Below are 24,523 nucleotides of genomic sequence, written 5' to 3' on the forward strand. Positions count from 1 at the left end.
ATGTGTCCTTCTGAAGGGCGGCCGGTGGGCGGGGCTGCCTGGCTGGCTCTGGAGGGAGGAGTGTGGCAGGGAGGTGACCCGAGGGGTCAGCCCTAGGTGCCAGCCCCCGAGCTGGGAGGAAGCCCTTGTGGCTCGGAGCAGGGGCGCATTACAGACATACAGAGTCAGCTAAACATGTCGGGTAGAAGGCTGGACGGACAGACAGACGAACAGACCGGCGGGGGGGGGGGGGGGGGGGGCGGGGTCGCAGGCTGAATCTTAACACGCTGGAGTCTGTGCTTCATTCTGTCCCTATTAGCCCCCCTCTGCCTGGACTGAGCGCCACCCTGGCCCACGTTCAGGGATCAAGCTCTACAACAGCTGGCAGGAATGTGGCACCAGAATCAGACAGGTGGGTCTGAAGCCCAGTTCCAGCACTTTCCAGCAGCACAGCCTCAGGCAGCTGACCACTGCTCTCTGCCTCAGTCCCCTTACCTATAAAATGGGGCCAATAGTAAAGTAATGGCAGCTGGCTGATATTCTGTGTGCTGGGTGACCGGGGGTCATCCCCCATCTCGTCCCTCCCCGGGTATGACAGCCAGCGATGGCTGCGACATATCCTCGTTAAGCGCGCCCACTTTGGAACCAGCCAGAATTGAAGTCCAGGATCCTGCAACCTGACCGTAGGCCCAACACTTCATTCATCCACTTCTCCCATACCTCATCTGTGGAGTGGTCCTAACGGTCAGTACCTTGCAGTGCAGGAGATGGGACTGTGAGAGACACCATCCCTTGTAAGGCCTCATTTCCTCTTCTCCCCCTGCTCACGCTGAGCCAGCCACTCTGGCCTCCCTAGTCCTCAAACACACCAAGTTCACTCCTCCCCCAGGGCCTTTGCACTTGCTGTTTTCTCTGCCTAGAATGCCCTTCCCCAGATCTCCTTCGGCCGATGCAGAGCTTCACCACGTGTCACCATCTCCGTGAAGCTTTTCCCAGCCACCTGATCTCAAATGACAACCTCTCCCTGCGCCCATTCCCCACCCGCCTGTCTACTTTGTTTTCCTCCCCAGCACCTGCCACCACCTGACAGCTTATGTATTCGCAAGAGCTGATTGCTCCCTCCCTCTAGAATGGAATCTGCCCGAGGGCAGGGAGTTTTGTCTCGCCAGCACCCAGGGGAGCAGCTGGTCCAAAGGCCTTCACTAAATGTGAATACGAATGAATGAGTGATGGATATAAACACACAGCTCGCAGGGAGATGTTGGAACTTCACACTCTTGGTGACCCTGCTTTGTTCACGTGTGTCCTAACTTTTTCCTCCCTCCCCCTGGCCCTTCCTCTTTCTCTTCTTGCCCCGTAGAGTCCGTCGTCCACACAGCAGTTGGAGTGGATTTCTTAAAATACGAATCAAGGTATACATTTTCCCCTGATTAAAAGCCTCCCGTGGACTCCCATTGTAACTAGAATGGATTCCAGCCCCTTCCAGGCCCTTCATGCTCTAACCCTGGCAACCTCCCAAGTCTTCCTTCTCGCTAGGGCACGCTGTCCTGCCTGCACCCTCGGCCTGGACCACTCTTCCTCCAGTTCCCTCCATGGCTGGCTCTTTCCCATCACCGGCTTCCTGTGCAGGGAGCTATTTCCTAGACACCCAGTCCAATCCCTTCCTTCTTTTCTTCATGGACTTACCGCTAATTGGAGTTCTCTTTATTTATTTGCTTCATAAAATAGTCGCTCCCCCACCAGAATGTAAGTCCCTCCAGGGGAGGGGCTGATTTATCTAGTTCTCTGCTGGAACCCCAGTGCTCAGTACGTGTTAGGTTATGGAAAGAAAGAAAGGATGAAAGAAAGGAAGCTAAAGAGGCTGGAAGGGCGGGGGGGGGGGGGGGGAGGCCTCCTGATGACTTTGCATCTGACTCTCATCTTCCTCTTCTGCAAGTTCTGCTACCGTCCTGGGGGCTCAGCGGCCACATGGACAAGCAGTCCAGCACCTGGCCTCTGTCATAGGGGCTGTGCCTCGGGTCCTCTCATTGCTCAAAGCAGATGCAGTTAAGGCGCGCCTGGGTGGCTCAGTGGGTTAAGCGTTCGACTTTGGCTCAGGTCACGACCTCCCAGTCCGTGAGTTCGAGCCCCGCGTCGGGCTCTGTGCTGACAGCTCAGAGCCTGGAGCCTGCTTCAGATTCTGTGTCTCCCTCTCTCTGTCTGCCCCTCCCCGGCTTGCACTCTGTCCCTGACTCTCTCTCAAAAATAAATAAACATTAAAAAAAAAATAAAAAACAAAGCAGATGCAGTCATATCTGCTCTACCCCGTGTCTTTCTACAGCCTCCTAGTCTTTCAGTGTCCTTTTCAGTATGTCAGTGGAATTAGCTGTGCGATCCCGGGAAAGTCACTTGCCCTCTCTGAGCTCCTTTTCCTTACCTCTGGAATGGATCTACTGATCCCTGCCCTGCAGAGCAAGGCAGCAGCGAGCGTGTTAATGAGCACAAAGTGTTTCTCCCAGTGCCTGCGCTGGCTTCTGCCCCCAGCCGGGCTGCTGGTGCACACTCCACAGGTCCAAGGGGTGTGACCCAGCGAGCTGGCTCAGGCCCAGCAGAGAAGGCACAAAAGTGCTTGACGGAAAACGGAAGCCCAATACCAGGTCGGGGCAGGGCCAGCAGGGCAGATCAGAGTGCGGGTGCTTGAGACCACGAGCACGGTGCTTGGACTGAGCGCCCAGGGCAGTGGTTTGAGGCTTGCACTGTGATTCTCATCCCACGTTACAGATGAGGGAACTGAGACCCAAGAGGTTAAGGAAGTGGTGTAGGGCTGTGGGGAGCCGAGCTGGGAACCCAGGAGGCGTGGCTCCGGAACCTGGACCCTTAGCCGCGTCCTGTTCACGTGGCACACAGGCACACCGGGGGGCCCCCCACGCGTGCACACCCAGACCCAAGCACATGCTCGCACCTGCCCAGTCGCGAGAATTCCTTTGGCCCTAATTCGCCCCCCTCCTCCATATCCCTGAAGTGTCACGCTGGGTGAATTCGCGGAAGCAGAGCAGGGACTGTGTGCGAGGAGCAGCGGGGGAGCACTAAGCAGCCCACCGGCTCCGCCAGGCCCCACGGAGACTCCGAAACCCAATTAGCAGTTTTATTAAGGACAATTGGATTAGACACGTCTGCAGCCAGTGTTTGCTTGGCTTGAGCTGGGGGAGTTTATTCATTTTTCATGAGCGTGTCTGCTCCCTGCTCCACTGTTGGTCCTTGGAGCTGGCTGGCTGGACACCCGGCCTGGCTGCCTCTCTGCTTTCACCTCACCTCACCTCCTCTCCTGCCTCCCACTTTCCCCGCTGCTCCTCTCCAGCTCCCCAGGACAGCACCTTGCCTCCCTGGGCCCCCAAACCAGCAGAGAGGGCTCCCGGCCAGTCTGGGGCTGGACCCAGGGCAGGGGAGCCTGCGGGACTGAACTCTCTCCACTGTCCCCAGGCCTCCTCCGTTACCCTTGAAGCAGAGAGGGGACTTCACATGCTGGGGTCCCTGCTCCCTGCAGGGAAATGTGCCGTGCACATGACCACGTCTCCTGTATTATTCCCTCTGGGCTTTCGTACTTGCTGATCCTTCTGCCTGGAGGCTTCTTCCCCAGCTCTTTGCACGGCTCCTTCTTACCCTTCAGGTCTAAGCTCATATGTCACCTCTTCAGAGAGACCCTCCCTGACAACCCTACCTCAAGTGACCTCCCCAGGTTGTTTTTTTGTTTTTTGAGAGAATGAGAGAGAGAGACAGAGGAATGCACGGGTGGGGGTGAGGAGAGAGAGAGAGAGAGAGAGAGAGAGAGAGAGAGAATCCCAAGCAGACTCCACGCTGTCAGCACAGAGCCTGATGTGGCTCATGAAACCATGAGATCATGACTGAGCCGAAATCGAGAGTCGGATGCTTAACGGACCGAGCCACCCAGGCGCCCCTCCCAAGTTATTCTTTCGATCATCACCTTGCTTATTCATAGCTCTTATCCAGGTGGTAATTATGTGGTTTTGCATTTCTCGGATAAGTAAAATAATCCTCATGACAAGCCTGTAATGGTCATTCTCATCCCCATTCAACTGCTTGGGAAACAGAGGCACAGAGAGGTTAACTAACTTCCCAAGGTCACACAGGAGGTTGGTGGTGGAACCGGGTGCGAACCCGAGTTCGGTGACGGCAGAGATATTACCCTTTCCCCGCCCTTCCCGCGGACTCTCTTCTTAGTGAACGTAGGGTCCTGGGGTGACACGCGCATACACAACGTCATTCCAGCCCAGCATGCTGGGGATCCCTGGGGGATGGGGGAGTGGGCCAGCCGCCTCGCCTCTGTGCACCTAGCCTGTCAGCCGCTCCAAAGCAGAGGTCAGGCAGGCTGTGGCCCCAGGTCCAGGAGGGGCAGCCACAGGCTGCGCGCCAGGAGGCTTGACCTCATCCAGCGGCAGTATATTCCCTCCCGCTGCAGATATTAATTTGGGGGTTTATAGAAAAATCCATACGATGTGAGTTATCCAGGGCGGCGGTTGCAGGGAGAGGCACAAAATCAATAGTGAGAGATTGTCGTATTTCGTGGCTTCTGTAAACAGGGCTGGCGGGCCACTCAGGGGTAGGTGCAGGCCGGCCGGCCCCGCACTGCTGTAGCCTGTGGCCCCCAGCCCTTGGGTGGGGGGGGGGGCTCATCTCAGCGTCTGCTGGGGCTGATTTGTATTCTCCCTCGGCACTGTCAAAGGGCTCGGTAAATATTTATTAACACTTCTCCGCGGACAAGAGCGCCTCCTTGGCTCCCTCCTCTCCCTTGGCTGGGCCACTTGACTCCATTTGTAAGCTCAGTCCTGCTCCTGGCTACGTCGTAGCTGGGATCAGACATTCTAGAGCAGCGCTGTCCAACAGATATATGAGCCACAAAGGTCAGCCACGTGTGTAGTTTCAAATTTTCCGGTAGCTGTGTTGCAAAGGGTAAAAAGAAACAGACACAACTGAATTTGATACTATATTTCAGTTAGCTCAGTAGATCCCAGGTATCAGCATGTAATCAAAATTAAAAACCGGGAATGAGGCATTTTCAATTTTTTCTGTCACAGGAGGTCTTTGAACCTCGCCACGTTTCAAGCGCCCGAAAGTCACACGTGGCCACCGGGTTGGACGGCTCAGGTCTAGAGAGCACTGAATGGGATTCACGTCTGTGCCCAGTGCCAACAAAGAGCCAGGCCCAGGGAGGGTATGGGGGACTGAGCGGACAGTGGTCATTACATTGTCCGTCAGATATTTCCAGTTCTGGGCACAGGATAGGACGGGACTCGTCCAGCCCGTAAGGGTAGAGGCGGTCACATGACTTGCTTTGGCCCGTGGAGCTGAGTAGATGTGGGACCCGTAATCTCCAGGCAGAAGCTTTAAGAGCCAGCGTGCAACTCGCCCTGCTTTCCTGTCCTCTGCTGCAGTGACCAACAATGCTCCAGATCACCGGTGGCTGCCCTGTCAACCTGAGCCTCAGAGTGAAAGGCCAAGGACCCAGATGATTTGTCAAGAGCCCCCCTGGCATGAGCAAGAACTAGATTTTTGTGTTGAGGCCCTGACACCCTGGGGTTGTTTGTTACTGCCTCGTGTCCTGGCCAGTCCTCGCTGGCACCGATGGATGGAGGGTATGGAAGACTTCATTCGCCCATCACCCGGCAACGGTGAATGAGTGCTTCCTAAAGCTGAGGGCCTGGGGGTGTCACAGAGACGCAGTCAAGCAAGGATCCTGCCCTTCAAGGGGACCCAGGCATTAAAGAACAGCTGTCTCAGGTATGTGTCTGGTAAGAATTGAGACGCACAATCTAAGAGGAATGTGAGAGGGGCGCCTGGGTGGCTCCGTCGGTTAAGCGTCTGACTTCGGCTCGAGCCGTGATCCCACGGTTCGTGGGTTCGAGCCCCGTGTCGGGCTCTGTGCTGACAGATCAGAGCCTGGAGCCTGCTTTGGATTCTGTGTCTCCCTCTCTCTCTGCCCTTCCCTCACTCACGCTCTGTCTCTCTCTTTCTCTCGAAAATAAATAAATGTTAAAAAAAATTTAAGAAGAATGTGAGGAGCAATGAGATACTTTACCTGGGGAATCAGGAAGTCTCCGCAGAGCAAGAGATTCTTAAGCTGGGTGCCCGCACTAGGGGGACGGAGGCAGGTAAGGGGATCGGGGTGGAAGCACTTTGTTGGTCTTGGGAACAGCATGTGTGACCCTCCTGAGGTCTCAGGGAGAACCTTCCTCCCCGGCTAGGAAAGGGAGAGGAACCGTCTACCCCAGAGAGAGCAACCTTGTCCTTCTGTCCCCTTGTCCTTCCTCCCGGCTCCGATCGAGGGAGCAGGAGACACTCCCGTGTTTGGGAGCCTGGAACTTGCTCCATTCGGCCCTTTCCCCTCTCACCGGACTCACACAGGAATCTGAGTCTGGACGTGGGAGGAAAGAAGGAGCTATACGTCCTTCCCTCAAACCTCAGCGGTGTGTTTGACAAGATGGCCCAGTGCCAGGGGAGCAGGTAGAGGAGACGAGGGTAAAGGGGCGGGTGGACAGGGGTCAGATTCTGCTCAGCCTTGTAACCATGGTGAGGGTTTTCAGACATGATCATATTTGTGTTTTCAAACGTCCTTCAGGAAGGAGAATGGATTGGAGGAATCGGGAACCAGGAATCTGTGCTTCGGGGGGCTTGCGACAGACGGGTGTCCGGGCAGGTGAGCGTGGTGACCTGGGCAGGGGGAGGCCGCGGGGATGGGGAGAGGTGGCGAGCCTGAGTGTGGTATCGGGAGGTAGAATCAACAGGACTTGTTGGTGCACGGGGTGTAGGGGGCACAGATGAGTCCCAAAAATGCAGGTTCAGTGCAGGCGGTTCGTCTTGATAGGCCACCCGTCTGTCTACAGATAGGCTCTTCTGTCTACACCGCCTTCTTTGTGTACTAAAGCTGGTGTTCTGACCCCCATTTGTCTCAACCCGGGGGGAGGAGAGGGTTGTCATTTATTGGGCTTTCTGGAGCCTCGCTAGCATCCCCAAAAGCATCCTGTTAAAAATTAAAAAAAATTTTTTTTGAATGTTTATTTATTTTTGAGAGAGAGAGAGAGAGAGAGAGAGAGAGAGAGAGCATGAGCCGGGGAGGGACGGAGACAGAGAGGGAGACACAAAATCCGAAGCAGGCTCCAGGCTCCGAGCTGTTGGCACAGAGCCCGACGCGGGGCTCGAACTCACGGACCGTGAGATCATGACCTGAGCTGAAAGGACGCTTAACCTACTGAGCCACCCAGGCGCCCCAAAACTTTCAAAAAGGAAACAGATATGTATGTTTTTCAAGTCAGGGAGTTTTACAAAATGCTGGGTTCCAGATCTTGTGCCCGATGCCCTTGGCGCTTCACAGAAGACACTCCCCCGAATGCCAAGGATATTTTATCACGACGTGACAGGGCGTAGTAAGAGGTGCCTGAATGTGGTGAGGGCAGACATGTCACACAGCTTGCCACTCACGACCATGTGACCTTGGACTAAGCACCTAAACAGAAGAGCGGGACGTGGACTTTGCGTCACACAAACCTGGGGTTGGAGCGTGACTTCCCTATGCACGGTGTGATCTCGGAAAAATCGCTTAACCTCTCTGAGCCTCAGTTTCCCTATCTGTCAGATGAGAGCAAAAAGAGCTCCTCAGGGGGATCCCGGCATGCGGCGCGTGGTGCTAGGCACGCCCTGTGATGGGTGGTGACCTTCGAGGGGGCAGATGGGTGGAGGTAACCCAGAGACACGGGCCACGGACCATTCCGGAGGCTTTAGAGATGGGCTTGTCTTCCCCTCCCCTATCCTTTCTCTTCCTTATCTGCTTAGCATCCTTTCAAAAACTCACACCACCACCCACCTCAGAGGCACAGGACACGTTCCGTGGAGAGTGACCCACCTCCACCTCTGTTCCCAGATGATTTCAGGTCAACCTGTTTCGGTGTTTTGGGTTTTTTAAAAATTTTTTTAACTTTTTAATTCATTTTTGAGACAGAGAGAGACAGAGCATGAACGGGGGACGGGCAGAGAGAGAGGGAGACACAGAATCAGAAACAGACTCCAGGCTCCGAGCCATCAGCCCAGAGCCCGACGCGGGGCTCGAACTCACGCACCGTGAGATCGTGACCTGAGTCAAAGTCAGACGCTTAACCGACTGAGCCACCCAGGCGTCCCTGTCTCGGCGTTTTGACACCACCCGATCGAACCTCTATTTGCTTGCAGCACTGTGGGTTTTTCTCACCAAGTGTTTACTGGGTATGTAAAATATAATCACAGCCTTATGAATATGAACTAGATTATTTTAATGATGGCAGGGTAATTTAAAACTTAAGGGCAATCACATTTCCCAGCCATCTTCTGGTGCTTTAAAAGCACGAGCGAGTGGTTCTGGAGAGCCGTGGTCTCGCACGTCTGCCCCTCAGCAGCATCCCTGCTCCAGCCCGGTGTTACAGTTATCTGATTATTGTAATTGATGACATTAGGAATAAGGAATGCGCACAGAATAATACGGGTGCCTGTCATGCCAGAGTGGTTTTATTCATTGTCAGAGAAGTTCATAAAGTTGAAAGAAGCATCCACGTGGGCGAGGGCAGCACGAAGCGTGTTTCGTCCTTTCTCAATTTGTGAATAAGATGATTCATTCCTGAAGCCTATTTTAACAGACGAGTGAAGTAAGCCCTGTTCAGCCTCTCCCTCCTGCTTTGTACCCCAGGGAGTTACTAGCTGTCACCTAGCGTCTATGGGAAGCCCCTGCCTTGCTTGTCCACAGCCACCTCCGGGGCCCCTGCCTTTCTTTGTCCTGAGGCCTCCAACTTCTGCGTTCCTTGTCTTTTTTTTTAATTAAAAATTTTTTTTAATGTTTATTTTTTTTTTTTTGAGAGAGAGAGAGAGAGAGAGAGAGAGAGGAACAGAGCACGAGTGGGGAAGGGACGGAGACAGAGAGGGAGACACAGAATCGGAAGCAGGCTCCCGGCTGTCAGCACAGAGCCCGGTGCGGGGCTCGAACTCACAAGTGGTGAGATCATGACCTGAGCTGAAGTTGGACGCTCAACCGACTGAACCACCCAGGCTCCCTGTGTTCCTTGTTGATTCTGCCGTCACCTTGGTACCCTTGGGTTACCCTCTCCCCAGTTTGGCCTCAGAGCCAACACCTTTTGGGTTTGACTGCTAATGACAGACACAGGGACCTAAAAGCTCTAGAACCCCAGACTCTCTTTTTGGGGGGCAACTCGAATCTCCATACATATCTGCTGACCGTTTTATAGTTAAATTAATACCCATCATTTGTTGAATGTTGCCGTGTGTTGGTGGTGTTTAAATGTACATGGATTGGGGCGCCTGGGTGGCTCAGTCGGTTAAGAGTCCGACTTCGGCTCAGGTCGTGATCTCACAGTTCGTGGTTCAAGCCCCATGTCGGGCTCTGTGCTGACAGCTTAGAGCCTGGATCCTGCTTTGGATTCTCTGTCTCCTTCTCTCTCTCCTTCTCTCTCTGCCCCTCCCCCACTTGTGCTCTGTCTCTCTCTGTCTCTCAAAAATAAATAAATGTAAAAAAAAATTGAAATGTACATGGATTCACCACCTTGTGTTGAAGATCTTAATTGTTCCCATTTTACAGACAAGGACACTAAGGCTCAGAGAGACTAACTTACTTGCCTTAGAAAGTGCATTTTAGTTGCTGGCAGTCACAAGATTCAAACCCAGTTTTCTCTGGTTCTTACTGGTTCTAAGTAGCTTTGCCTTAGAGGGAGGGATGTGCACGCAGGAAGGTGGGGGTACAGGGCTACAGAGGAGAGTGAGGATTTGGAGGCACTCCTAACACTTATGGTTTTTCTGGGAACTGGGAGGCCGGTCCTTGGCTGAGCAAGAGAGAAGGAGTTGGTTGAATGAAGGATTAGAGATTTGCGGAGAGCAGAGGCGTTTTAACATGTGGGGTGGGGTGGGGTGGGGAAGGAGAGGAGAGTTTCTTGATCAGCAGCACGTAGAAGGCATCGAGAGTGGAGGTGAGGGAGGTGCCTAGGAATCAGGAGAGACTCTAGGTCACATGGCGGTATGGTGAGCCACCAGTAGCCTCAGAGATAGAGGGGTGTGGACAGCCGCGAGGAGACGGGGCGTTGGGCCACCTCGTGTTCCTCACCTCGAAAGTGGCAGAAGCGAGAGTCACATGGGTCCAGCCCGGTGACCGTAGGGGACCACACCCAGGCTGCCCCCACACCCCCATTCCCCTTCCCTGATCCTCCCGGAACCACGTTCTGCAGGGTGACTGCAGAGTCCCAGCTCGGGGACACGGTTAAGGTAAGACGATTTTCCTCTCATTCCTGCGAATTTGCTGCTTCTGCTTAAGCTCGTAAAAAGTTTCCCAGCAAAACCATTCCGGCCTGAATTCCTGCCGGAGCCCGCTGAGTTGCTGTAATTAAGCTTTGATTAGCCAGCTATAAATTCCCTTTCGGAAGCCAGCACGGCCCTTGGAGGGCCTCAGCAGAGCGTTCAGGGCACGCGTGCCCTAGAACTTGGGTCAAGTTGCCCGGCAGCGATGGTCAGCGAGCAGGTGGTCAGGGAGGGAGACAGGGGGTGGCCTGCTGGGGCTGAGACAGGGACTGCCGCGTAAAGACCCAGGCCGGCCTGCCACCTCCCGGACGTGGGACAGCGGCGGGCTGGGGTTCCAGGCTCTGAGGAGGGCGACTCCGAACGGGAGGCCCCGGCCAAATATATTTTTCTACCGCCACAAGCTTGTTGCAAAGTCGGTTTTATGAATGCACTAAACCTGCCTTTTAAATTATCGTCAAGTGTAATAAAACGGCAGAAAATCGTCAATTTTCCTGAGAATGTGAGTAAAGTGAAAGTTGGTTACATGTCGGCGTGGGAGCTGCGGTCCAGCTGTGTCTATGATCGGAAATTAAGCCCTGAAAGCTTTGCGGGAACAGCTGTTTGGGGACAGAGCAGCCAGGCTGAGACTTTATTCAGAGGACGTGAGGAGGCAGAGAACCGAGGTTCCTGCATGGCCGCACGCTCACCTAGAGGCCAAGGAGGAGGCGATAGCCAAGGTCCCCACCTCCCACCACCGCAGCCCATCGGCTGCCAGCTAAGGGCCAAGAGAGCGTAAGACAGTCTATGAAACAGGGAGTGGGCAGTGGGGATGCTGTGTTTCGCGACTGGTTCCCAAACCCAACTCAACCCAACCAACCCCTGATGAGGTACAGGCATTTGCCGAGTTCCATGGTATAAATACGCTCCATGTCGAAGCACCGATGTGATGTCACTGCCCTCAGAATTGGGAAGAGACCCTCAGCGACACACCCTTATACAGTGTTTCCGGGTTCGGTAGATGTGAATAAGCTCACGGTCACGGATGACGGTCAAATAACGAAGCCTTGATGACGGTTGAGCATTTATTACCTTCGTTCATAATATAGTTTGTTTAGTTGTTGGTTTACAGAAGTCAGTTTTTAATGATGGCTCGGTTTAACAGCCGGCTTGAACATTCGAGAAGAATTAACTATGGGCCCTTGCCGGCCGGCTCGAGCCCTCTGCCGCACCCCGCAGGGAGCCGGTCTGGGAGCGCCCACCGGGATCGAAAAGTCTCGAGGCACGGCCACGGCGTCTTGGGTCTTGGTGTTACTCACTGTCGGATCCCTGCCACTGAGCTCAGTGTTTGGCGCTCAGTAAATGATTCCAGAATTTACGAATAACAGGTGGCAGGAAATGTTCCTTGCAATGCGTTTCGCAGTGGCAGGACAGATTCAAAGCCAAATAGCTCTTCTCTCCTCCATCCCGGAGCTGTCGGGAGACCTCAGCAGCTATCCCCTCCTCTCCTCCCGCACCCCCATCCTTGGCTGGGGTCGGCTCCCCTCAGGGCAGCTAATGCTATGGAAAGAGAGTGGATTTGGGAGCCAGATCGCTGGGGCTCAAATCCGGGCCCCAGCTCTTTCCTGCCGCGTGACCTTGAACAGGTTGATGATTTCCCCTAGACGCATCATCAGATGAACAGAAATAATCTCTTCTTCCTTCAACAAATATTTATTGAGCACCTACTAGGTGCCAGGCGCTCCCATGAGTGCTGCAGGCACTCAGAAGAGCAGAGCACAAAAGAAAAGGCAGACACGTGTACTTAGCAACCGTTTATAAAGCATCATAAATTGTGATCATGCTACGGAAGGAAAAGGAATGGTTTATGAGAGAGAACCGGGGGGGAGCATGGTGTAGAGGTGGTCAGGGACCTCTAGCGAGGGAACAGCATGCGGGATGTTGGGAGCTTGTCCAATGGCAAAGGGGTGGAGGAACATTCCAGGCAGAGGGAGCAGCAAAGACCCAGGTGGGCAAGAGTGGTTGGGAGGTCTAAATCAATATTGCGGATGCCTGACATACGGGAGGAGCTCAGTACATATGCCTCCCTTGCCCTCCTCCCCGATCCCGATTCTCAGTGAGTCCAAGGGGGCAAGACAGCGACTTCCCCGGACAGGAGGCGCCAGCCCTATCAGCTGGGCACCAGCTGGAAGGGCCAGGGAGGGAAGCTGAATCTCCGGGGACAGGGCCCGGGCTCTGGATCCCCGCCACCTGTCCAGTGAGGGGGTGGGACTTCGGGCCCAGAGAGCACTGCCAGTCTACAGAGTCTGGGCAGGGTTCTGAGGGTGGGCTTTTCAGGCTGGCTGTCGTTGAGAGCATTCCGATATCTGTGTGTCTCCAGACCAAGAGCACATGTGCCACCTGTTTGCTTTTGTTTTGTGGACCCCCACCCCCACCCCAACCCGCCAAATCCAGCAACAGATCCCGTCTCCTTCTGCTTTGGCCTGGAACCAAATTCCTTGTAGTAACTTATGGTTTGTAGTTTCTATCCCGACCCTCCTCTGAATTTGCCTGTTCTCATTTCTCTTTCCCTCAATGTTCATTCAGTGTATATATTGTTTGAAGCCACCTTAGATTCTTGATTTGACTGTGGTAGGAGAGATTGGGTAGGAAAGGAAGGAAGGAAGGAAGGAAGGAAGGAAGGAAGGAAGGAAGGAAGGAAAGAGAGAGGGAGGGAAGGAGAAAGGAAAGGAGAAAAGACAGAGACGGAGAAAGACAGAGAGAGGGAGAGATTGAGAAATGGAGACACAGGGAAAGAGTTTATTGTGGCCCACCTCAGGGACCTTCCAAGAAAGCCAAACACCTGGATCAGATGGGCCACTCTTCCCCTAGGTGAGCCCGTTCTGGGCTCCTGGAGATGCTAGGCAGAGCAGGAGAGATAGAAGTCTCTGGGGACACAGACCCTATATTCTAATGTCCAAGGTGTCTTGAAGACACTGCTGGGGGTGGCTCAGCATTTCTGGACCAGCAGCAGATTCCTGAGCGGACTGGCCATTCCTGGTACCAGGAGTGGGTGGGCAACCTGGGCTGGGTGTGGACCTGGTACCCTGTGGACTGAGCCTCTGTGGCCCCATCCCCACCTGCCCTGGGCCCAGTGGCACCACCGAGATGCTGTGGGCAGAAGCCGGTCCCTGCAGCTTGGACCTGCTAAAGCAGCCGTTGGGTGTGACCCAGCCCTGCCTCCCGTGGCGGCTGCCTGGCCGTCTCCTCACCTCCTGGGCTCAGCCACCACCCTCTCAGGCCCTGCTTGAGTCCGGGGCTGGGCTCGGCCCCCAGAGTCCTGACCTTGTGGTCCTGAACTGACCCCAGCCCCCGAGGGACGTGTCCTCGGTGCCCCATGCTCTTTCCTTCCTGAGGGATCTCATTCATTAGAATTCTGTACAACATGAGGCTCTCGACCAGTCCCCCACCTCCTGTAGTAGGTGAATAATGGCTCCTCGGGGATGGCCTCGTCCTAATCCCTGAACCTGTGCCTGTTGCCTTGTATGCCCAAACTGCCTCTGTAGATGCGATCCCGTTAAGGGTGTTGAGATAGGGAGATTATCTTGGCTTCTCTGGGTGGGCCTGATGTAACCACAGCGGTCCTCGTGAGAGGGAGGGAGGAGGGGATGACGACAGAGCAAAGGGACAGAGGGGAAGGGCTTTGGGGAGGCCCTGCTGCTGAAGGCGGAGGAAGGGGACACAGGCTGAGCAACGTGGGTGGCCTCTGGAGAAGACAAGGAAGTGGATTCCCCCTGGAGCCACGGGCCCAAACCAGCCCTGATGAGACCTTGACTTCAGCCCCGTGAAGTCACGTCCGACTTCCAGCCTCCAGATCTGTAAGAATATGCGTTGGGTGGGGCGCCTGGGTGGCTCAGTCGGTTAGGCGTCCAACTTCGGCTCAGGTCATGATCTCACACTCTGTGAGTTCGAGCCCCGCATCGGGCTCTGTGCGGACAGCTCGGAGCCTGGAGCCTGCTCCGGATTCTGTGTCTCCCTCTCCTCTCTGCCCCTCCCCTGCTTGTGCTCTGTCTCTGTCTCTCTCAAAAATAAACAGTAAAAAAAAAAAGAGAGAGAGAAAGAAAATGCATTTGGTGTTTTAAAGACCCAAAGTTTGTGATAGTTCATTAGAGCAGGATTAAGAAAATAAGAGACACACACCCAGCGTCTCACCTCCACCTCTGGCCTCCGAGCCTGACCCGCCAAAGGCTCACCTCCAACAGCTGGCCTCTAGGGATCCCATTTAAGCTCTCCCTTCTAGGTCCCTCTGCCAGCTCTGCCCTCTCAAGGCTCACTTCTGACCTCTGATCCTTGAGGCTCCTCCCTGACATCATACTCCCCCAAACGCACCTCTGATTGCCACCTCCTACGGTCCACTTCCAAACTCTGACTTGCCCCCACAGCGCCACATTTTTACCCCAACATCTGGTCTTGGGGGCAGACCTCCAGCCTCTCACGTCCTGCGCTTGCCTGGGGCCTCCCCTAGGTGCCCCGCGGACCAGCATGGGCAGAGCCTTGCGTGTGGATGGCTCTCAACCCCTTCTCCAACGGTAGAGCGAGAGGTGGGTGCAGGGGGCAATGACTTCCGGTGACCCTGCCTTCCCGGGGTTTTATACGGTCCAGTGGCTGCATCCACGTTAACACCAGAGCAAGTGGTCCAAGGCGGAAACATTCAGCATTTTCACCAACCAGGAGAAAAGAAGTGGCTTATTGTGACTACGTGATGAATTCATCCAAGTGGTCAATAGGTATTGAGCTGAATTGACCTGAATAATCTAATAATAGCCAGGGCGACTGTGTATCGAGGACTAATAGGTCTGATGTGTCAATTAATTTTTCGTCTAAGTCCCATAGTGACCTCCTGGAGAAGTACTATTATTTCCCTCTTATTACAGGGGGGGAAATTGGGGTTCAGAGAGGTCATGGGACTTGCCCAAGGACACACAGCTAGAAGATAGAAGAACCAGGATTTGAACCCACCAGTGGTCCTACAGTGCCCATGCTCTCCACCCCAGTCTTAACTATTTCCTCCCATTTGAGCCCCCGTTTCCCCAGCTGTAGAAAGGGAATAAAGACAGTACCAACCTCATGGCCCAGCATGTGGTAACTGGACTTGATCTGGGCTCTTGAAATGACAGGGGATGAGGGTGCTGTTCTCTTAGTCTTTGAGGCCAAGACCAGACTGGGCACCGATTGCCTCTGGGTCCCCAGGGACCCCCCTCGCCTCGCCCGGAACATGCCATTCCCTGGGAACAGCCGCACGTCTCCCACGGCCTCCTCTGGGTTTTCTTTCAAGAAAACCACTCTGTGCCTGCCTGCCTGGACGATGTTCCTTGTGAAGTGCTGTTTGTCTCAGAGCAGCGAGGAGGGGGGGGCGCTGCCTGCTGCCTGAGAGCCGGCCCACTAATCCCCGAGCACTGACAGTTCCGTGAGCTCCCGCCGCCCCCCCCCCCCTTCTCAGAAATGCTTTTTAAGTGGCACATCTGTTTATGTGTCCCCTGTGCCAACAGGGCACCAGGACTGCGCACGGTCCGACTTGCAGCCATCCCGAGGTGCAGAGGCAGCCTCCGTGGTCCTGGGAGATGCAAACGCTTAGGGCAGAGGTCTTGAGATCGCATGGGGGGCCCTGCCGACAAGCTGACATCTACGGGTACGGAAAGGCTCCCCCTCACCAAAATTCCTCCCCGGTCCCAGTCTTATCTAATGTCGCGCATCCACCCCCCGTCCCCCACCGCCTGCGTGTGTGCCCTTCCAGTAAAGGGCTGAGAGCCAGAAGGCAAGTCAGAATACAAGTGTGGTATCTAAAATGAGTGAGGGACACCTGGGTGGCTCAGTCGGTGGGGCAGCTGACTGTAACTCGGGTCACGATCTCACGGTTCGTGAGTTTGAGCCCCGCGTCAGGCTCTGTGCCGACATCTCTCTCTCTCTCTCTCTCTCTCTGGAATCTCTCTCTCTGTCTGCCTGTCTGTCTGTCTCTGCCCCTTCCCCACTCCCGCTCTGTCTCTCTTTCTCAAAAATGCACAAACATTAAAAATAAATATAAACATATAAATAAATAAATAAATAAATAAATAAATAAAAAAAAATGGGCGAGATTAGTAAAGCAGGATCCGGACTGGACCTGAGTCCCACTGAGGGAGGCACTGAAGCAGGGTCCAGAGCCCTAGCTTAGGGTCAGAGGTGACCCAAGCATCAGCGTAGCCTGAGTCTGCTTCCTACCAGCCCGTGACCCGGGGCCAGCCTCTTAATGCCGGCCTCACCCTTCCCCTGGAGCCGGTGGTGGGATCCGTCTCGAAGAGCGATGGGCAGATCGCATGGGAGAGCGTACATCACGGGTCTGTCTCCCTGGAAGTGACCAGCCCCAGGCTGAGACTTGGGCACGTGAAATTCACATTCCGCCTACCGGAGACCCAGGAGTGCCTGACCTCTGCTTTTCTTAGACGGAGCCCTTGAGCATCAAAGCTAGGGAGGACCCCCCCTCCCCGCCCCCGAGATCTGCAGGCTCAACCCTCTCATTGCACAGCGGGGCACACTGGGGGCCTGGACAGGACGAGGACCCTCCCTAGGCCCTGCAAAATGCCGGCACGTGGCCTGGACCTTCCGCTTCCTCTGTTTACCGGCAGAAGGTCTGGTTCTGGGGTTAGGCCAGGGAGGGTATCGGAGAGGGACCCGGAAAGCCAGAGGAGCTGCCCAGGGAATTCAGGGATCTGGTGACTTTTGGAGGGCCCTGCCTCCAACGATGAGCTTTCCTGGAGATCTCAGTAAGAAGCTCTTCCTTCGTTATTCCAGTTAGCCTCCAAGGAAATAAAAATATTTCACTCCTTTGACACGGTTTTTGTGCTATTTTGCTTTTACAACCATTCCCTTTTAAGTGCATTTAGTTTTAAGCTCCTCAAATCCTTTTTAAGGACATGGGGATAAGACTGCAATGAATGAAGCAATAAATAGAGAAATCCAAAGGGTTGCGAGTTTCCTCTTCTTCCCTGCTTTGCCTCTTGCTCTCCCCAAAGCTGGGCCGGGTGCCCTGACAACCACCAGATCTGGGCCGATCCCTCCAGGCTCAAGGGATCAAGGGATCCAGGGATCAAGGTTTACCCCAGGGCTCATGGCTGTATCTGGGCACGGGTCCGTCTAGCTGCTCCGCCGGGGACAGCCCCGGGTCCTGGCCAGCTCCAGGCCACCCCTGGACCTTAGATCTCGTCTCTTGGACCCCTGTTTGGTGTCTGTGTCAGATACTTTGGAAGCAGAGCATGAGATGGGGGTCTGAGGGTGCATAAGGGGTTGAGGAAATGCTCTCCAGGCAAGGGGAGGGAGGCAGCAGGGACCTAGCTTCACACTGATCTTGCTGCCGAGCTCTGGAGCACAGATAGCATTGTGGCTTGGACCCATCTTAAGGACCTGGGGAGGCCTCTGCACGTCCACGTTGCAGGTCACCGGCCGCGAGCGGCTCCAGGTGCTGGGAGATGGGGAACGTAGCCCCCTGGGTGAGGAGGTGCCTGTAAAATACGCCTAGAAGCCATTACCAGCCGATACCCACAGACGCAGAGGAATGAGTGCACCTTCTGGGTGAAGGCGAGCCGGGCAGGGAAACTTCACCTACAGTGGCCCAACAGCTCTGGAACGGGCCTCTGTCTCCCTCTCGCCAGGCTTCTGCTTGTGCCCGGGGGAGGTCTTGCTGTGGGCCACACCCTGTGCCGAACATTTCATATCCGTCTCGGTGCATTTTTCTAAGACGCTCACAAGGCACGGCTTCTGAGCACTTGCTTGCTGAGGCGGCTCAGAGAGGTTGAGCAATTAATCCAAGGTCACACAGCCGCTGCAGGGTAGAACTAGGATTCCAATTTAATTTCCAAAGACCACATGGGCACTGTGTTCTAGTCCCTGCACTCGTTAGGTCTGCGAGATTCTGCTTTGTGGGACCTTCCCAATCTCCTGCAGCCCGACGGCTTCGCATCTCCTAAATAGTTTCTCCTCTGGGTTGCTGCGTCCTCTTCACACACCGTCTTCTCCCACAGAAGCCACTCATTGCTGGTTTCTGGTTCCCTGCCCTTCACCCCGTGCAGCCTCACATATCTACCCCCTGCTCCGACCTCCACTATCTCCAGAGCCCCATGTTCTGCCAGGAGCAGGAAATACCCGACTTACCCGCAAACGACATCTCTCTGGGGAGGGATCCGTTTCTGTCACCACTGTCTTTGCGGGCACCTCCATCAACACAGATCTTCCTAGAGACAACAGACATTTATCCCTGACAGCCAGAGGTACGACTGTAATCAGATGCTGGAGGCCTGGATTTCGCGTTGTCAACAAACTGACGAGGCCTCTTCAATCAGTGAGTGGAAGGGGGCCGGAGGAGAGGGCTGGGGAGTCAGTCAGAGATAGCCTGTCCTCGGCAAGAGCCGTTTCTCCTGGGTCAGGGCTGAACTGCGGCCACAGGGGCCACGGGGTGGCTCACAGGACACGTGGCAGAAACGAAGGGGGGAATGTGGGGTCTTGAGCACAGTGTCAGCTGGGTCTAGGAGAGCCAGCGGGATATGGGGGCAGAAAAGTATGGCGGAAGGTGTTACCGGGGCTCGCTAAAGTTGTTCTTCCCTTCAGCCCGGCTAGGTGGGGACACACTACTACTCTGTTGGCCGTTAGGGACAGTTATGGGTCTGGTCTATGAGATGCCCGTGGAAGGAATGTGTGTCACTTCTAGGTTGAGGCAGTCAAGAGCGCTTCAATGACCCTTCCATCCATTTGTTCCTCTGTTGAAGCAATTACAGAGAAGGAGGCCTTCTCTCTAATTGTAATGGTGGGGCCACACCATCGAGTCAGCCCGGATCAGCGATTTTCACAAGGGAGGACAGCTGTCTCAGAGGGCGGCCGGACCACAGAGAAAGAAACATTGTCGTATCGAGTCACCACGCCATCGGGGCTGTCTGTTGTCCCGGCAGAGCCCAGGCTGGCCTGACTCACACATTTATGATCACCTGCCATGTGCCAAATACGTGGTAAGTGCTTGACGTGGATCCTCTCGCTAAATTCAGCACCTCACCCTCCAGGAAGGACCCCATTGTCAGTTGCCTCTGATGGACGAGGAAACTGAGGCAGAGAGGGATTAAGGGACTTCTGCACGTTGTCCCACAGCTGGTAGATGGCAAGTTGGAAGTCAGCCCCGGCCCTGTGTGATTCCGTATCTGGAATTCTTAACATGAAAGTTCCAGGGAGGCCCCTGTAATTCTTCTGTCCTTACCGAGCTCAGGGCCCGGGGGAGCATGAGAAAGCTGTCCTCAGAGCTTTGCAATCATTAGCAGCGTTGCTGACTGGGGTCTGTCCAGGGCCACACGCACACGTGTCTCTGCTCCCGTGGCGCTCGAGGTCTGGTGGAGGCACGAGCCATGCCAAGTGTGGAGTCTGCAACGAGTAGTGTGTGTGCGCGTGTGAACGTGAGAGGGTGGGACAGATGTGTTCCGTGAGCAGACTGGCCTGGCTAGTCTGCCGGAGGAGGCAGTGTGCCGAAGGGGAGGGTGTGCCCCAGGCCAGAGAGCAAATGGAGCGCCCCGCCCCCCGCCCGCCCCAGCCCCTACTGGTGAAGTGAAGGTGTTGGGCTTACTGGGGGCTATGGGTCTGCCCTATATCCATCAATCCTTCCCAAGGGGACCCGGTACCCCGACCTTGTGTTTAGGAGGCAGGGGACTATACAAGTGTACTTCTTCCTGTTTCTCGGACTACAGGGTGGAGCTCATGACAAGCCCATCTGTGGACAGCAGCCCCACCTCCACCCCTGGAAGGCAGCGAGCCGCGGTGTGTGGCTCAGTTTCAGCCCCTGATGAATGGAAGCCTGAGCCCTGAGCTGGGGGGAAGACAGCACGTAGGATAGAAAGAGGCAGACAGATGTGAGTTTAAATCCAGCTTTGACTACTTGCCCCCGAGTGACCTTGAAAGTCTCCATATTTTCCATCATCAATATCCTCATCTGATAAGTAGGAACCATCACTTTTCCCTTGAAGGCTGCTTGTGAGGACTCACTGGCATGAGGTGAGTTTTTTCTTCCTCCCTCCTTTCCTACCCTTTCCAGAATGCTCCCTCCAGCAGCGCCTGGGTGACCGGGGCCAGGCCACAGGTCCTCTCTGGCCGGAGGGGGGCTCACCTTGGATCCAGCAGACTGGACCATGGACGAGGCCTGTCCCGAAGGGTCAGCTGGGGCCCAGCTGCAGGTGGCCCCTGCCTTCATCTGGAAAAGAAAGATCAACTTGAACATAAAGTACCCCCGGCATCTCCCAGCATTATGTTCCCAGAGGGAGTTTGCAGGCGGAGTAATGTATGGCTCCATTTTTAGATGTTGCTGAATTCCATTTGCCGGAGATCTGTGTTTTATTGCCGTATCAGTGTTTCTAAATTGCACTATATTTTCTTAGCTTGATGGGAATTTACAGCACCCGGATTGGAGCGAAATTGGGCTCTCCCCGAGGCTTGGAAATCACTAGGGTCGGTTGCTACGGCCTCTGCCTCCCCCCTCGGACTGTTTCCGCTAATTATTCATATTAGGAAGAATCTGAATCTGAGAAAGGACACCCAGGAGGTTCACTCGGTGAGGCATGTTTGAAGGCTGGGAGGTCTGCGGTGGCTCCCCGTGGGGTCTGGGGTGCCCAGATGAGGTGGGAAGGCTGTGGTGCAGAGGGCTGAGGTGGAGACGGATTGGCGGCTGGGGGGCTGGGGTGCTGGGGAGGGCCCAGCATTTCCCAGGAGGCACTGGACATTAGGTTGACAGCCCAGATCACAAGAGTAACAAAGCTGCTTGGGGAGCATCCCCTTGCTGGGTCTCCAAGAACTTCCATATCTTCTGGATTCTCCTGTGAGGAAAGGGGGACAGGGATTACCAGCTCCATGTTACAGATGAAGAAACTGAGGGCTCAGGGGACCAAGGCACGCAACAGAGCCGCGATCAGAACCCAGGGCTGTCTGAGCAAAATGGTGTTTATCCTCCCCTGCACCCGTGGTGGGTTTTGGCCCCTCTCCATGTCCATGCTGGGGGCTTGGAAGGGGTGCTCTCGTTTACCGAGCCTGCTATGTGACGGGCACAGCACTAAACATTCATGGCATCGTCTCACCCGGCCCTCCTCGAGGTGGGTATTACCCAGCCCGCGTTAGCAGAACAGCCTGGGGATGTCAAACCACGTCCGCGAGCTCACACGGCGACCCGTAAGCGGCCAAGCTGAGATTCAGCCCCAGAAATATGTGATTCCAAAGCTCATTTTTAGCCACCTTGCTCCACTGCCTCTGGTGACACCAGCTAACACAGCTCCTGCCGCTGTAGGAATGAGTGCCCCGACCGTGGGGTGGGAATCCTGATGCATTCTGGGAGTCAGATGGCACTGACATTCAGCAGGCTGCAGGCTCGCGTGAGGAAGGAAGGCCGGCCTGCTCGGGCTGCACCTGCATTTGCAAATCACAGCTTCCCCCGGCTCCAGCTTTCCTGCGTGAGGCAGTGCCACTCAGGGCGTGGGGCGGGGAGAGGACCGAGTCCCCACGACCCAGCTGCGGCCTGCAGGAAGTTCTGGCCTGCTTTTCTGGCAGGTCCTGGCAGTTTGTCTCACTTGGCAGTGATCCTCTGTCTAAAAGCACGTCCGACGTTTTGTGCAATAAAGTTAATGGACTTCTCCATCTTAGAGCAGCTGAATTCTCTTGGAGCAGATGCTGAGGGTTATGGATGTTCTAATTAGGACGCTGCCTTTGGCACTGAGGAAAGGAGGGGAGGCTCGTGACGTTGCACGTCCTGCGAAGATCCCCTGCCAGACTGCTTTCCCGGAGCTTGCCAGGGCAGACACACTGCGGCACAGGAGAGAGACATTCCTTTCCCCTCCCGTCTCTCCCTTCCCTTCCAGCACCAACGTCCTCCTCCCTTCCAGAAGGGACCAACGGGCCCAGGCGGGGTGGCCGTGGCCTCTCAAGTCTGAGGAGCCACCAACAGGGCTTTAGTGTTGCCATCAAATAAAACTTACAACCAAGTAAATCTGACACATTTATTGATGTGCATAATTGTTATTGGACTGCACCGCAATTAGGCATAAACGGTAGGTCGTTCCTGTGAGCGACTATAATTAGTAATTCTCATTTTTGGCCCAATCAAGTTTGGATTTTTTTTTTTCTCCCCTACAAGTGTAGAAGTTCCCCAGTGTCTGTAAACAGCACGGGTTCTTGACTATTTTTCTGATTCACTCATTCGTTGATTCACGTACCTACTTAACGAATCTGTGCAGCAGAGGTCCCGCGCCGGAGGCCTCGTGCCGATGCTTTCTGGGTGGCTGTGGGTGAGTTGTTCTACTTTTCTTGGCCTCCGTTTCCACATCTGTAAAATGGGCATGGGGTCTGGAGAGTGCTAGCACAGTGCTGGGTCTGGAGTTGTCGCTCAGCTGGCTGGAATGTATTCTTCTTCTTATTATTATTGATTCATTTTTATTTGTAATTAATGACATCTTCTCCTAGCAAAGAAAGATACCAGCACTAAGAGCTCTCAAGCTTTTGGTCATCTGATCAGAGAGGGATTCGGAGGACAGAGCCGGCCCGTCCCCTGGACTTCGCAGGGAGCTGCAGGCAGGGTGTTACGAGAGGGCACAGAGCCAATGACACTTGGGTTATGGCAACTGCCCCGATGTCATCGTCACCCACAGGTGAGCGGGGGTGAGAAACTTCTGGTTTTCCACATTTCCGCATTTTTTTTTTCCGTCTCACCACTGCCCAGACCTTCGGAAATGTGGGGCCAAGTCAGACCTCCCCAAGGGGGAAGGTGCCCACATAGGGCGGGAGGCTCTTACTAAATGCTGGGACCTGTCTCTGCCCCAGAGGATGCCCTATCTGAGTCCTCAGTCACCTGAGGCTGGATGAGGGAGAAGCTGATTACCAGTAAAGGTTTCGGGCCAGAGGGGCTGGGCAGAGGGGGGCGCTCTCTTGGAGGGAAATCTGGGAGCCCACAGAGTCCTGAGGAGAGTGGGTACTCCCCCGACACACTTCACACTGGGAGAAGTGACCTGGAAGACAGGCTGGAGCGGGCAGGGACTGCGGGGCTCTCGGTGAGGCCAGAGCCGCCGCAAGGAGCACGGGAGAGGCCAGGGCAGGGCGCCAGCAGGTGGCGAGGCCCCGGGGGCTCCTTGAGCTGGCGAGGTGAACAGCCCTGGGTGAACTCTGCGCTGCCACTGAGTCACCGGAGCTTGGGCAAGTTACGTGGCCTTTCTGAGCCTTAGGCTGCTCGTCTCTACAGGAGGGTCACAGGACATGCGGTCGGTGCCTCGCATGTGTCTCCTGCCTTTACCACTTCCCCAGAAATGGCCCGGTTTCCTACCTCCGTCTCCTGCATTGCTTTCCAGGAGGCTTCATGCTGCCGCAGAGCCCATCTTGCTGCCTGTGGCGTGCCGGAAGCACCTGGGATTGACACCCCAGGGGACTAGCCTGGACCAAAGGCTGGCATATACACACTCCTGCTCTCTCCCCCTTGAAGGGGAAACTGGGAGGCATGTTCCATGCTGCTCCCAGAGGTCCGTGGCAGGGCGAAACCCCAGTTGCCTTCCACTTTTCCCCTTACATCCTGCTGGGTGCTTACAACTCACTATTCAAGGGCCTCCTGCTGTTGAGGAACTGGGGACAGACTGCCCGGAGCCAGGCTGAGCTGACACTTACTTGGGTCTTCGGAAATAAGGGAGCGGGGAAGCCCGGGGATAGAGGCAGGACGTGGGGGCTGCTTTGGCAGGCACCGAGCATTCCGGGGCAGATCGGATGCTCTGAAAGTCATCTCCACGGGACCTCCTCGTCCCAGTTCTAGTCTGGAGGCCGAGGCAGGCAATAAATCCCCTCGGTGGAGCTGGTCCCAGCATGGGCCACCCTGCAGAAAGGCTTCATCGGCGGCCTCATTTGCATAAGATAATGAAACCGCAGTAAAAATAGTAAAAGAAAAAATGGCCTGGCAACTTTGTTTCCATAATGACAGATGCTTCTTAAACACTTGGCTTCTGTTTCCCAAGGAAGTGCCATCAAGGCCCCGGGGGAGCCGTGTGTCCCTGCCGCCTGATTCTCGGAATGGTAACCTGCAGCTCGAGGAGTGCCCGGGCTCTGACCTCCTCCTGCTCCTCGCTCACTCCAGAGGGACCCGGAGGGGACGGAAGTGGAGACGGGGAGGTGACTGAAAGGCAGAGAAGGACCCCCACAAACAGGAAGCCCGTTGCGTGACACCTGGCGAGTGCTTTCATGGGAAGGC

The 24,523-nt window shown here is 55.1% G+C and overlaps 1 long non-coding RNA gene across 1 annotated transcript; it reads left to right on the forward strand.

Annotated features, from left to right (window-relative positions):
• The first annotated feature begins 296 nt into the window (after window positions 1-296).
• LOC128311981 (uncharacterized) lies at window positions 297-2,086 on the forward strand. Its single transcript, XR_008290760.1, has 3 exons — window positions 297-391; window positions 578-723; window positions 1,050-2,086. It is a non-coding gene; the product is annotated as an uncharacterized LOC128311981 (long non-coding RNA).
• Window positions 2,087-24,523: the final 22,437 nt, after the last annotated feature.

This window comes from Acinonyx jubatus, chromosome C1 (genome assembly GCF_027475565.1).
Source record: "Acinonyx jubatus isolate Ajub_Pintada_27869175 chromosome C1, VMU_Ajub_asm_v1.0, whole genome shotgun sequence".
In the NCBI taxonomy this organism is placed as follows: Eukaryota; Metazoa; Chordata; class Mammalia; order Carnivora; family Felidae; genus Acinonyx; species Acinonyx jubatus.